The sequence below is a fragment of the Pleurodeles waltl genome, chromosome 4_2 (assembly GCF_031143425.1).
Source record: "Pleurodeles waltl isolate 20211129_DDA chromosome 4_2, aPleWal1.hap1.20221129, whole genome shotgun sequence".
NCBI lineage: Eukaryota > Metazoa > Chordata > Amphibia > Caudata > Salamandridae > Pleurodeles > Pleurodeles waltl.
The window spans coordinates 88,717,978-88,732,163 of NC_090443.1; the positions used below are offsets into that span (position 1 = coordinate 88,717,978).

Genomic DNA, 14,186 nt, shown 5'->3' on the forward strand with positions numbered 1-14,186 from the left:
AAGAACCGCTGAACTGGGCCCCGCCGTCTCAAGCACCGCTGAACTGGGCCCCGCCGTCTCAAGCACCACTGAACTGGGCCCCGCCGTCTCAAGCACCGCTGAACTGGGCCCCGCCGTCTCAAGCACTGCTGAACTGGGCCCCGCCGTCTCAAGCACCGCTGAACTGGGCCCCGCCGTCTCAAGCACCGCTGAACTGGGCCCCGCCGTCTCAAGCACCGCTGAACTGGGCCCCGCCGTCTCAAGCACCGCTGAACTGGGCCCCGCCGTCTCCAGCACCGCTCCGCTGGGGACCGCCGTCTCAAGAACCGCTGAACTGGGCCCCGCCGTCTCAAGCACCGCTGAACTGGGCCCCGCCGTCTCAAGCACCGCTGAACTGGGCCCCGCCGTCTCCAGCACCGCTCCGCTGGGGACCGCCGTCTCAAGAACCGCTGAACTGGGCCCCGCCGTCTCAAGCACCGCTGAACTGGGCCCCGCCGTCTCAAGCACCGCTGAACTGGGCCCCGCCGTCTCAAGCACCGCTGAACTGGGCCCCGCCGTCTCAAGCACCGCTGAACTGGGCCCCGCCGTCTCAAGCACCGCTGAACTGGGCCCCGCCGTCTCCAGCACCGCTCCGCTGGGGACCGCCGTCTCAAGAACCGCTGAACTGGGCCCTGCCGTCTCAAGCACCGCTGAACTGGGCCCCGCCGTCTCAAGCACCGCTGAACTGGGCCCCGCCGTCTCCAGCACCGCTCCGCTGGGGACCGCCGTCTCAAGAACCGCTGAACTGGGCCCCGCCGTCTCAAGCACCGCTGAACTGGGCCCCGCCGTCTCAAGCACCACTGAACTGGGCCCCGCCGTCTCAAGCACCGCTGAACTGGGCCCCGCCGTCTCAAGCACTGCTGAACTGGGCCCCGCCGTCTCAATCACCGCTGAACTGGGCCCCGCCGTCTCAAGCACCGCTGAACTGGGCCCCGCCGTCTCAAGCACCGCTGAACTGGGCCCCGCCGTCTCAAGCACCGCTGAACTGGGCCCCGCCGTCTCCAGCACTGCTCCGCTGGGGACCGCCGTCTCAAGAACCGCTGAACTGGGCCCCGCCGTCTCAAGCACCGCTGAACTGGGCCCCGCCGTCTCAAGCACCGCTGAACTGGGCCCCGCCGTCTCAAGCCCCGCTGAACTGGGCCCCGCCGTCTCAAGCACCGCTGAACTGGGCCCCGCCGTCTCAATCACCGCTGAACTGGGCCCCGCCGTCTCAAGCACCGCTGAACTGGGCCCCGCCGTCTCAAGCACCGCTGAACTGGGCCCGCCGTCTCAAGCACCGCTGAACTGGGCCCTTCAAGGCAAGACCCGCTGAACTGGGCCCTTCAAGGCAAGAAGCGCTGAACTGGGCCCTTCAAGGCAAGAAGCGCTGAACTGGGCCCTTCCAGGCAAGAACCGCTGGCCCTTTGGCAGACGTGGCAGGGCAGGATCTGTCTCGGGCAGGGCTGCAGGATGTCCTCTGGCCAACATGCCTCCTCCAGTGGCAGTGGAGTCTGTTATGGACTGTTTGGACTGTGGCTTTGCTCTCCCCAGGATGGCCCAGTGGGCAGGCCACCCACTGTATGGACTGTATGGACTGTGGCTTTGCACTCCCCAGGATGGCCCAGTGGGCAGGCCACCCACTGTATGGACTGTATGGACTGTGGCTTTGCACTCCCCAGGATGGCCCAGTGGGCAGGCCACCCACTGTATGGACTGTATGGACTGTGGCTTTGCACTCCCCAGGATGGCCCAGTGGGCAGGCCACCCACTGTATGGACTGTATGGACTGTGGCTTTGCACTCCCCAGGATGGCCCAGTGGGCAGGCCACCCACTGTATGGACTGTATGGACTGTGGCTTTGCACTCCCCAGGATGGCCCAGTGGGCAGCCCACCCACTGTATGGACTGTATGGACTGTGGCTTTGCTCTCCCCAGGATGGGCCAGTGGTCATGGAGTCCCCTTGTGGATCTGGCGTCGTGTACTCAAGTGGCTGAGGTGCCCCCCATTCCCTTCCCCCTGAGGTGCCTGTCCTATTTTCTTTCTGATGCCCCTGCAGTGTTCTCTCCGTGGAGTTCTTGTCGTGGGACTGGGCCTTGCCCCTTTGCACAGGACCCCTGTGGTCCACGGACAGTGGTTGGACTACATTTAGTAGCTGTATATATTTTGTACATAGTTTATTTATTTATTGGGATTACTGGTGTCCATATTTCAATATATCTGCCCGTTTATGATCTCTTCTTTTGGTCTTTGCATTATTTCGGAGGGGGGGGTTTGTGGGTTGTGACAGTGATCTGTGGGAATGCATTGATGTGTGTGTTGTAGTGGGTATGGGTGGGTGGGTGTGTGCCGGTAATCTTTTCCCTCCCCTGTGTCGTAGGTGCAGTACTCACCGATGTCTTCCGCGCCGCCGGGCGTGCTCCTGGTACAGGAGCAGGTATAGGAGTGCGGGGATGACCTGCAACTCGGGTTCCATACTGCCGGAATCTCGCGTGGAGTGCGTAGAGGTGAGCGTTTTCCCGTTCGTAGTCTGTTTCTGCCGTGTTTTTATCGGCGGTGCTCCCGCCCCGGAAAAGGTGTCGGATTGGTGGGTCGTGATAGGGTGGGCGGTACATTGTCTGCCGCCTGGCTGTTGGCGGGGACCGCCGCGCTGTTTGTTTGTTCCGCCGTGGCGGGCGGAGTGTTAATGCGGCGGGCTGTTTTGGCGGTTCCCGCCAGGGTCAGAATTGCATATTTTGGACCGCCGGCCTGTTGGCGGCTTGGCCGCCGCATTATCACCGACCGCCAGGGTCAGAATGAGGGCCTAAGTTGTCTATAAATTGTCAGTAACTCCTGACCACTCAACAACCCCCTCTGGACCTCTATATAACTTTCCTCTTCTGCCCCTCAAACAAAATAACTTCTGCTTCAACCACAGAGGGTTGCAGGGGTGCCCACCAAGGCAGGGCAAAAATCAGGTGTAGGCGTGGATACAGGTTTAGAAAATGATGCAGATCAGTGTCCAACCAATTGCTGGCACTTGTCCAACTCTGTTCCATAATCGTAACTAGGACCAACTAGAATCAAATGTACAGAATCAAAGAGAGTGGGAAACAATCCTCACTTCAATGTGCAGTCTAGAGTGGCAGCTGCTGCCAAGTCTCAGAGACAAAGAAAAGGTGTATGGAAGTGTATATCGGAATACAAATACTCATACCCATATTTATACTTTTTTAACGCTGCATTTGCGTCATTTTTTTACGCAAAATCGGCGCAAACTTACAAAATACAATGGTATTTTGTAAGTTTGCGCCGATTTTGCATCAAAAAACGACGCAAATGCGGCGCTAAAAAAGTATAAATATGGGCCTCAGTTACTTAGAATTCCCCAGTATGTCAAAGCAGTGTTCCTAAAGCCCTTGCAGATTATCCTCCATTGCAAGAATAAATAGGCCATCCACTTTAATGTCCCACCAGACGCACCAACAAATGTACTCACTTAATTCTTTCCTCTCTACCATTCCCCCTGCCCCCGCCTCCATCGACCACCAGGTATCAAAGTACTGTCGTGTAGGTTCTCATTATTCCAATGAGAGTAACGGATTCGGGCGGCAGAATCCCCTGTACTGCAGGGGACTGAGTCTGATCCCGCACCATGTGACACCTGTCGGCCTAATCCGGCTTAGTTCCGGATAGCTAGCAGTGCCTCATCTCCACCCAAGAGCAGGGATGATTGGGGCAACCAGGCCATGACATACATGACTCCTAAGGGGAATCGTGATCACTCAGATCTCATCCGTTTCTCTCAGTTGCATTAGTCTCAGTCTCACACATGCAAGGACAATCAGAGGCGGAGTATAGTCCAATAAGGTTTTATTGAAGTAACATCACCTTAGATAATAAAGCATGTATTGCAATAACTAGGACGATGAAGCACAATAAGATTAAGATTGTGGCAAGGAGAGTAAAACACAAAAATAACGCTACCATACAGTCACTAAGGTTTGTAGAGAAACTTGCTATGTTAGAGCACAGCATGTTAAGCTCTAATTCTGCCTTTCAGTTTACCCCTGGGAAGACATCATGCCTCATACCTGAGCAAGAGGCCTGTAGTCTACATCAGCAGCTGTAGCGAAGCAATCAGCAATTAGCATATAGTTGTGGTCATCTGACTGGAATCTCCCTCTAATGTACATGGGTCAAAGTAGTGTTTCTATAATCAAACAGCTGATGTTCCAAGAAAGATCCCCACGTAAGAGTGTGTATGTTTCTGTGAACATTGGAGACAAAGCGTACAACTTTTGCCGGCAACCAATCTTACTGCAGCCTTGAGAAAAGCACAGAGTAAGAAAAATGTCTTGTTTAAGAATGCAGTGTTGATCTAGGTGAAGAACATCTAGACAGAGAAAATAAAACAAGACCAAAAATATTGGCTATGTTAAAATAATAAAACAAAGCCAAATAAAATATCTAGGTTAAAGTGTACAGCGTCAGGCCTAATATGCTAAAATAACGTGTATAAAAATATAGCTAAAAAGGCTACACAACAGTACTAGTAACCCTACTTGGGCATACATCACTCTACTCCCTTCCACGATTATTTACATTGTTTGCATTGTTGTGCTGTTTCTCTCTTGTTCTTTATTCTCCAGGACCCAAGTATTGGTACCACGTGTGCCACAGACAAGCCTGTTTAGGTGTGCCTCATGGACATCAGAATGTTGATTAACCTTGCATTGTGCTGGCCCCTCCGAAGAAGCACACTGCCCTGCCACACAATAGACCCTGCGCCTCCCAGCTGAGAATGAACACAGTGGTAATGGGCTGCTGTGGAAGCCAGATGCCCACCGGCAAAGAAAAAGAAGTAAAATGTCTCAGTGAAGGGGCATGGAGAATAGGTGAGGGGGTCAATGACTCAACAACTAAAGACAACTGTGGGCTTGCAGCACACACGGCCCTGAGGGTCCATGGGTCCAGGAGTTTTACTGCTCCCCCCACGCTCTTCCAATTAACTACCACAGCAGGATAATAACAGAGTAAATCAGAGGTATCTTCCATCAACACCCCGACAGGTTTAAAGGGTTTCTGCTTTCAGCTTTCCAGCGTCGAACCATCCCTTCAGTGCATCTACTTATCCCAGAGAAAGGAGGTTGTAGAACGTTGTTAGAATGTTGTTAGTCTGAGGTTCAGCGAGTTCACCGAATTCGGCAGACATGAGAATTGAAGCAGCCTGTATAGTGGGAGGAGCCCTTTAGCTGCTTCTGAGCTTTTCTTTCTATATTTCCTGATTCTTCAAATTTAAGCAGCAGTTTCTCCAAATCATCTAGTTTTGGGCCCTGGAAAGACTTATAGAAACTTGCAGGAAAGCCATAATGGTTAGGTCTGGGCTGAATTATTAATTTTGCCAGCACATTGGAGGAATTTGGTAATTCTGTATTACTCTTACTAGTCCTGGCCCCTTGATATAACTCCATAATTTTTTTTTATTTTTGATTTGTGTTTTTGTATCAGCAGAGAAGAAATGTAGCTTGGGTAGACATTGCTAATCCGGTCCAATTATTTCTGGACAACATTTTTAAAAATGGCATATTTCTTGCAGTGTTGATGTAATATTTCAGGAACCATTAGGCCTATATACTTCGTTTTGTTGTCAAACATTGTGTTTTGGGGTCAAGTAGTCTTACAAAGACAGAAAATAACTCCTCAGCGCAATCCTTCTGCCATTTTCCAAAATGGTGGCTCTATAAAGATGTGTTTCAGCCATCATATTGGTAATTTATTATATATTGTTTTTGTTTCAGGTTTTCCATTGATTCAAATTCGTAAACATAAGCGAAGCAGGTGGTAGCAGAGGATCTTTAACTCCTGAAAGAGTTTTGCTAACTACAAAATGTGAGGACTCCTTCAACAAAGAAAATGTGTTATATGCCAAGCTTATCCGAAAGAAAAGATAACATCAACTGCGACAGGATAGAAGAGAGTTCAAGAAGCTGCAGAAATTCAGCAAAAGTTCACAAAATATTGAAACTGATAGGTGAAGAGGATCAAATATTTTATCATTATCACAACAAGTGCTACAAGTTGTATACAATGGAAAAAAGCCTGGAAAGAAATTGTCAAAAAATAACAGAAACTAGTGAATCACAATAAGAATCTGAGTCTTCTTAGAAAGTGTCAACAACCAAGCCCAATGCCCATCCACTTAGAAGATTGATGGCTACCCCTCGTCCACCTCCAACAACTGATCAGAAAGTAGAGGATCTTCAATGTGTTATCTGTGGTTTAGCCAGAACAAGGGCCAAAGAGATTGATGAAAGAACAAAGTACAGAGTATTTGAGTCTCAAAGGGCAAACATGTTTTTATCTGCAGCTAGTTTCTCACCAGATGAAGTTTTCAGCCGAGTAGCTGATCCAAACAGCGAGGTGAGTCTTTTTGCAGCAGATTTACATGCCCACCCGAAATGCATGTTGCATATATTTGAAAATATGAATGTACAATGACCTCCCAGCAGCAATGTAACCGCCAGCGATCAGTTAGGCTTCTACTCTTTGAAAAAGCAACTTACATTTTAAAGCCACTCTTGAGTGCTGGCTACGGGTTCACACTCAGGGAGATCAGAGAAATAATGGTCAACATTGATGAAATTGTATTGATCCATAATAATGAAATTATGATTTTTCTGGTGAGAATGTTCAAAGACAGAATTTGTTTTTGTCAGTCTAACCAAAAGAATGAGCCACTTACGACATCCTCAGTTGTTTTGACTCCTGAAGTTCTTGCTGCCAAAATAGGATCACAGGATGCAGTAAAATCAGCAATAACCATTTTAAGAAATATCCTGAAAAATTTGATTTTGGACTTAATGACACATTTGGTGATGCCCCAGAGCTCTGCAAATCATGGGAGTCAACATGAATGCCTGTAGCAAAACTGTTACAAACTAAAGTTCTTGAGTTCGGAACAGAAGCCAACAATTTTGATTATGGCTTTGAAGATATAAGCGAAGAAGTGAAAGACAATCTCATGAACTGGCATGCTTATGCTGTGCAAATGTACTGTCTTTTCCAAATCATGTTTTATGAATTACATCAAAGGGAAAATAAAGACTCTGCTACACATGATGACTGCCCACGCAATCTATGACAAGTACAAAAGTGGAGAGCTAAAAACTTCAATGTATAGGATTGGTGTATCAACAAGTTAAAATGACAAAGTACAGAGAAGGAACTCATTAGCAGCTCATGCTGTAAAATCTTGTGAGTCCGACAGCACACCACTTCCAAGTCACTTGGCCAGGAATGGCTTTACAATTGCTGCTCTGGATAATTTTGAAGACAGGTTTTCTTTGTCTGGAACATCTAGCATACAGGACACTGCCATGGTGCTTTTTCAAGACTGTACCAATGAAGTAGCTACTGGAAAACAAGTTGTGACAGCTGTAGGAATAAACAAACAAAGCTGTAAACTTATAACCCAACTGCCTTGCTAACTTGTGCAAAATCACTATAAGCCATCAACACATCCCAGTCTACCAGAAAGTTTCAAAGTAGCTGAGGACATGGATTTTCTTCTATCTGATGCTGCGGTCCGCAAAGCTGATTTAACTGAATTTATCATATCGCTTATTCGGCATGGACTGAAGGCTGAAGAAAAGCCAATTCCTCCTTAGGGTGGAACTCATGCTCTGATCTCCCAGAATACCATCCCACTGAAGAAGGTTGGGTTTTTAACAGTAAAGCCACCTACAGTTACAAACTATGCAACAATACACACAGATCTACAAAATTTTCAAAATGTGTATGCTCAGCTTAAAGACAAGCCTATCAAGCTAATTTTCTTATGGTGTTCCATATTGTTGCTGACATTTTTATGAGCAATAAGTAGCATTTGATGATCTTTAGTCAATGATGGGTGTTTTCAACATGACAAAAGTTGTGTTGCAGCATGCAGGGATTTATCTCAGTGGATGTGGCATAGAGAATGCACTTATTGAAGCTGAAATATTTGAAAGCAAAACTGTCCAGTCAGTATTGAGCGAAACTCATTATCTTCATTCATTACAAGGTATGCTCATCATAACTGAGGCTACAGAAACATTTGAAGCTCCATTGTAAGATCTTATAATTCAGCTTCACCAAGACTCCACTACCAGAGTTCGTTATTCAATAAATGGGGACTGCACCGGCCCGTTTAGGGTGGCTGGAGGAGACAGACAGGGTTGTATTCTCGTCCATTTTCTTATTTTATTTTACATAAATTCCCTAGACACAGCAATGAGGAAATGCACTGAAGACATTCCTAAGATTGGAAATCAAGCAGTACAAGTATTGCTGCATGCAAATGATGCGGTCCTTTTGGCACGTACAGTAAATGGGCTTTAAAGACTTTTAGACTGCAGAGTGATATGCAGCATTTTCTAAAGTTTAGAAACCACTGCATACTGCTTGGCTGTGGTGCCCTTACATACTCTGCAGTAATCAATGCAGAATACGTAAGGGCACCAAGGGGTATGCACTGCTAAGCTATGCAGTGATTTTTAAAAGGACCAGAAGATAAAACAGCCTTTCTAGGTTTAAAAAGCACTGCAGTTTTAAGTTTATTCTGCAGAGGTTTTAAACCTAGAGGAACTGCTTTGTTTAAAAAATTACTGTAATCACTGAAGAGTATGTAAAGGAACCGAGTGGTGTTTGGCTGCACAATTTTCTTAGCGCAAAATGCATCCTTGCATCCATTTTTGGATATAAGGGTGCATTCTGCGCTAAGAAAATAGTACCAAATGCCCACTCTGCCCATCACAGTATTCGGCTGAATCAATTTTCACCAATTCCATCCACCCCTAATATTGGTCTGGTGCTTTCTTTCATTCAGTTAATTTATCACTTTCACTACTTAAGTTCTTACAAAGTGTTTAATGAATTGTTGTTTACTGATATTATTTATCATTGGGAGTTTTAGATTCTCTAAATACCTCAGACAACCTTCAGTGGATGTTTCTTTCATTGACTTATATAAATTTGAGTAAAATCATTGAAAGGAATCAGGAATGTGAGTTGACTCTGTTTGTGTAATTCCTGTTTAGTTTTTAATCGCTTAATTTGATACTTTGCCTCTTTAGTTTGAGGTGGTTTGCAAGGATCCTACCTGCTTTATTATACTCTGCCATCTTTTTTTCTTTGATATTTTTGACCCAAATGTGGACTCTATTACTAATTATTGTATTATACTTGTATTTTAAGGGTTTCAGTTTGCGAACTTTATCTCTATTCTTAGAATTATCAGTTCCAATTCTAAGGTTTAATTTTGTTTTCAATTTCATTCAATTTTAGGCCTCTTTTTTGTTCTTATTTGATACCATTTTAATCGTTTCTCCCCGCTTTATTGCCTTCATGGCATCCTGTCCAAGATCTGGTGAGCTGTCTTCGTTGTTGTTTTCTTAATATTTACTCATTCACTCTCCTGATCCTATCTTTTGAAATGTTTTTGGTTGTTTCTATCTCAACAGAGATACAGGCATGATCTGAAATTAATTTAGGTTCAACTTTACGATTTACTCTCTTTGCAGTGAAGGAATCGTTTGTAAAAAGGTAATCAATTATGGAAAGCATTATTATGCGGATGGGGACAGAAAGTAAATTCACTTCACTTCCGTCAGGTTATGTAAAAGCCAAATGTAATTAATATGGTTTTCTTCACAGAGATTTTTCATTTGTTTATGTGCTTTGTTGTTGTACAAACATAATTTCTACCTAACAGTATGTCAAGGGTAAATCGAAGACGCCATCAAGAATTATATCTGATTTGTGTGGTAGCTCACATAATTGTTTATTAAGTGTACCCAAAAACTCAGAATCGTTTCCTGCAGTAGCATATGTATTTATTATGTAAGTATTGTCAGCACTACCATCAATTGCTATTTTAGTAATAAACCACCTATAGTCTCTATTATGGTAGTTAATGATTATTTTGATACCAGCACTTTTAGAGAATAGGGTTAGCACACAATTTTTTTATTTATTTGCAGAGAAGCATGATGATTCTTGGATCCAGTTATAGTACACAGAAGCATATTTAAGAGCCTCTAACGCCTCCTTGCGCCACATTAGCATGAGGCCGAAATCCCTGCACCATATTTACAAAGTGGCATAACCCTTTATGCTACATTATGCCTGCACCAGCATAATGTATGCAAAGGGGGAGTTGAGAAAATGGTGCAGAATTTCTTTGTGTCCTGTTTTTTGGCACTTTTAATGCTCAGAGCAGACATTAAAAGGATGTACAACATTGCTTACAATGGGCCTCACTGAGCTTTGCAGGATTAATGTAAAAAAAAATTACGCTAATCCTGCAAAGCTCCGGACTAGCATAAAAAATTCTGACGCTAGTCCCCTAAATACCGCCATGGTGCGCCGTATTTTAAATATGGCGCAAACATGGTGCGTGGGGGTGGAGCTAAAGGCTGCAAGACAAGTGGCACTGTACTGTGTGCAACGCTACTTTTCTTACATATGCCCCTCAGTTTTTGCTTCTTATGGTCAACTTTTGGACTCTTCTAGGCAAATAATAATGCCTTTGAGTTTATGGCAAGAGTCTAAGGGCCTGGTTTTGAGGCTGGATGTCCAAGGACTGTCAGTATCGCAGTGAAAGTAGGACTGCCGCAACTGTGGCGGTCCGACTGCCCCATTACCACCCTGTCGGGCAGACCCACCTAAAGACATGGTTCCTGACGTGGTGATGGCAGCCTGAGTTGTACTCAGTCAAGGTGGTGCTGAATTTAGTGCTGCCTGGCTGATTACAACTCAGCTGTCCACCATGAAAAGGCTGGCGGAAAGCCAGTGCCGGTGTCCATAGGGGGACCCCTGCACATCCATGCCCATGGCATGGGCAGGTCAGGGGTCCCGCTGCCCAGCCCCATTTAAAGGTTCACTGTCTGTACACGGTCAGCCCGGCTGGAACATTGTAATATGCTCTTGTGGGACGTCACCGCCATGGCAGTGGCGTCCTCCCTGCAAGTTAGACAGTCCCGGGGTGGGGCCACCAAACTCATCATGAGACTCTCAGACTTTTTTCCTTTTAACTGGGTGACTTAGCCCTTTTGTGTTCAGAAATGGAACATTTAGGCGTTTATTTGAAAACATCATAATTTATCAGATGACAAATCATATACAAAAGTCATTGACTGGATTATTATATTTATGTTATTCTACTACATCACTCTCTATTACTTTAAACCTAGGTTATGTCTTGTGTGGTAGATTAAATTGGAGTGTTCAGCCACATTGACAATTGTGCTCTGATACTATATATTTGAGTCTGTCAAAGGAGAAAGGATAACAGAAAAAAAAACAAATAACGTAACAGAGTCACCTCACAAAAGTAAGAGAGCCGAAATTAACCAACATCCCCTCCCACACCCTTCCATTCCTCCTCAACATTGTTCATGTAGGAACTGTGAAGTCCCCAAGATGCTGACTCGCATAAAATCCCACCCAGTCCTTAGAGGTATCTGCTAATTTCTTGTTGAAAAGCAACTGATAACCTTAGAGGATAACATCCTTTTTTCTTAATAAGCATTGCAACAGATACGTGAGTAAACAATCTTTGTAACGAGCACAAGCTAATGTATCTAATATTTCCTAGTATAAGGTAGCGAAAATCTTGCTGGCTAGAATCAAAAGTAGGATTAGTAACGAGCAAGTATTTTATAACAGATAATAGGAAGACATAATAACCTGTACTCTGCCGTTTTAGTGGTATGTGAATTGCTATAAGGATTGTTATGTTTGTTATAGTGTGTTGTGGTAGCCTGTATTATATTCCTGTGTTACTAGTGATAAACTTCATAGTGTTAGGAGAGTTGTTGTGCATTGAGAAAAAAATTGTATCTTTTAAGAACGATTTATAGCACTTGTGAAGCATCATGACCCCATTGTACTATGTAAATATCAGTCTCAATAAAAATCTATATAATAATTTCTACGGACGTCAACAAGACAGCATTCCAAATTAAAGGAAATATTGTGTACAATATTTCAAATCTGTTGGTTTATTGGATACTAGTGTTGTCTCCCCGTCTATTATTTTTATTCTGAATGGCCCAATGAAGAAGAATTGGATGTTCAACACCCTCATTCTGTCTCTTAATTTCAAGAATCCTTTCCTGCATATGATGGTGTCTTTAGCATAGTCTTGCAAAATGTCTCTCTTTCATTTGGACCAGTTATTTGTTTTATGTTTCCTAGGGCCAGATGTAGCAAAGGTTTTTACCCATTCTGTGTCTATGGGAAAAAGTGTTAGTACATATGGCCCCTAATTTCTTCCAGGATTCTTTCAGTGTGTGGATATCTTAGTGGCTTGGAAATCATTGGCCTGAGGCTCATAGAGTGATGAATAAGTGTGAAAGGGACCTTCTGATTCCTTTATATCACAAAGTCTTTGTCAACGTTAATACATAGGGTTTGCAGATTCAATTTTTCGAGAATGTGCTTCTTTCTCTATGTTTTCCAGAGGACCAGAAATTCTTGGATTACCTCTTCTGTTTCTATCATCTACATCAGTAATGTCTCTTTTCAGCATTTCAATCTTCTTGGTATTAGTGTCAGGTTTTATCAACTGAATATTTGTCAAGTCTTCCACTCCATTTACTCTTGATTTGGCCTCTTCTGTTGGATAGACCTTTATTATTGATTCTCAAGAGCTAATATTTCTGAATTCAGGAGGCTTGTTTTTGTGCTCAGGGTTAAACCCTCAAGCATACGTAAGTGTTGCAGAATCAGATCCATGCTCAAACTTAGAAAATAATTTCCTTCATTAAGCAATTCTGGAATGGGCGGCTCAGATTTCGTTCATTTTTGTCCCAGTTTTTGTTCTTTTTTGTATTTCATTTCTTTCACTTTTTCTTTAAGACACCTTTCGGGCCAAACAGGTCTGTAATATTAATGTTTGTTTTACTGCAATACAGCATAATTTTTAACCATACTTGCACAGGTTTGTGAAAAATACTCACTTTAATTATCCTTCTTTTCACGACCCTTGCACCTAAACATTCACTCTCATCAGAATGATTAAAAAGATAGCTGCAGATGAAAGGAGTTTGTAATCTCTATTGTCATAATACTTGTATTTCTATTAGGTGAGGCAGAGAAGCATATGTTCTGCGCGTTTGTATGTGCAATCCAATCTTAAGGACTCATCATATTTTGTGAGTCAAATATTCTTTCTTATCTGTAACAGGCTCTTTCTGATTCTTTCAGGTGCTGAATACTTCCACTTGGAGACAGCACCATCAATAGAGACAACCAATATGAAATTCTGGCAGCAGGGGGTCAAATGGTATGCATTAGGCCCAGATCAGGATTCAGCTTTCCGTCAAAAGATGAATTCCCTTCTCTATTAGGGTATTGAGTTTAGAGTGCTTTGTTGAGAGTGCTAGCGATGGGGTTGGGACAACTGTAAGAAGAACAGCACGGGTGAATTACCAGGATGAAAAGAAGGAACATAATTATTGTAAAAATAATAATGCATTGCTGAAGTGTGAGAATAATCTTCAATGAACCGTCCATATTTTCTGTGGTCAATTCCCAACAAATAATAAGGTATATTTAAGAGGAAGGGAGGAAGCATGTCAGGGAATTGTGTTGTCTGGAGGTGTGACCACACTGATCATTCTGACAGGCTATCAAGTGTTATATGTAAACCCAGCAGACCTGTCAAGCAGGCTTTGACACTCAAGCAAGATTTGACACTTTGATGTCAGAAAGATGTTCACAGCCCATTCTTGCATATATGGTGAAATTCACAGGAGTCGTCTTTGCCTATTCAGTCCAGCCTATTGTTTACTCCTGAGAAGCTTTTCACACTTTTTCATACCTATTCAAATGCTAAGCTCCGGCTGGCATGAGACGTTTGAGAGCAAATGTAAATTAGTCTCTTGGAACTTCAGCCAGTGAAAAGGTAACCTTCTAAAAGTTACTTTTCCTTAATGTTTTTTACATATCTGACTTCATCATTGAATTTGATTTTACTAAATATTTAAAATAATAATTTATGTATTTTTCTAGCTACTCCCATTTCTAAGATACAGTACTAGGATTTTGAATTCCACTCTGGTTTTCTACATGGGACAGCTAGGCCTGCCACAGTGACAAAACGCTTTTTGCCACTAGTAACCGTAACAACATGTTAACATAACATTTTCACAAGTCCTACTTTTGA

General features: G+C 44.0%; 1 long non-coding RNA gene across 2 annotated transcripts in view; it reads left to right on the top strand.

Moving 5' to 3' along the window:
- Window positions 1–14,186, top strand: part of LOC138292287 (uncharacterized) — a 110,943-nt gene that overhangs the window by 17,748 nt on the left and 79,009 nt on the right. Inside the window, exon 3 of one of the 2 annotated variants that reach the window (XR_011202638.1) lies at window positions 5,776–9,968. The exons of the other annotated variant lie outside the window; for it this stretch is intronic. This is a non-coding gene — a long non-coding RNA (uncharacterized lncRNA). Of the gene's footprint in view, window positions 1–5,775; window positions 9,969–14,186 lie in introns of those variants that run through there. 2 annotated transcript variants of the gene reach the window in all.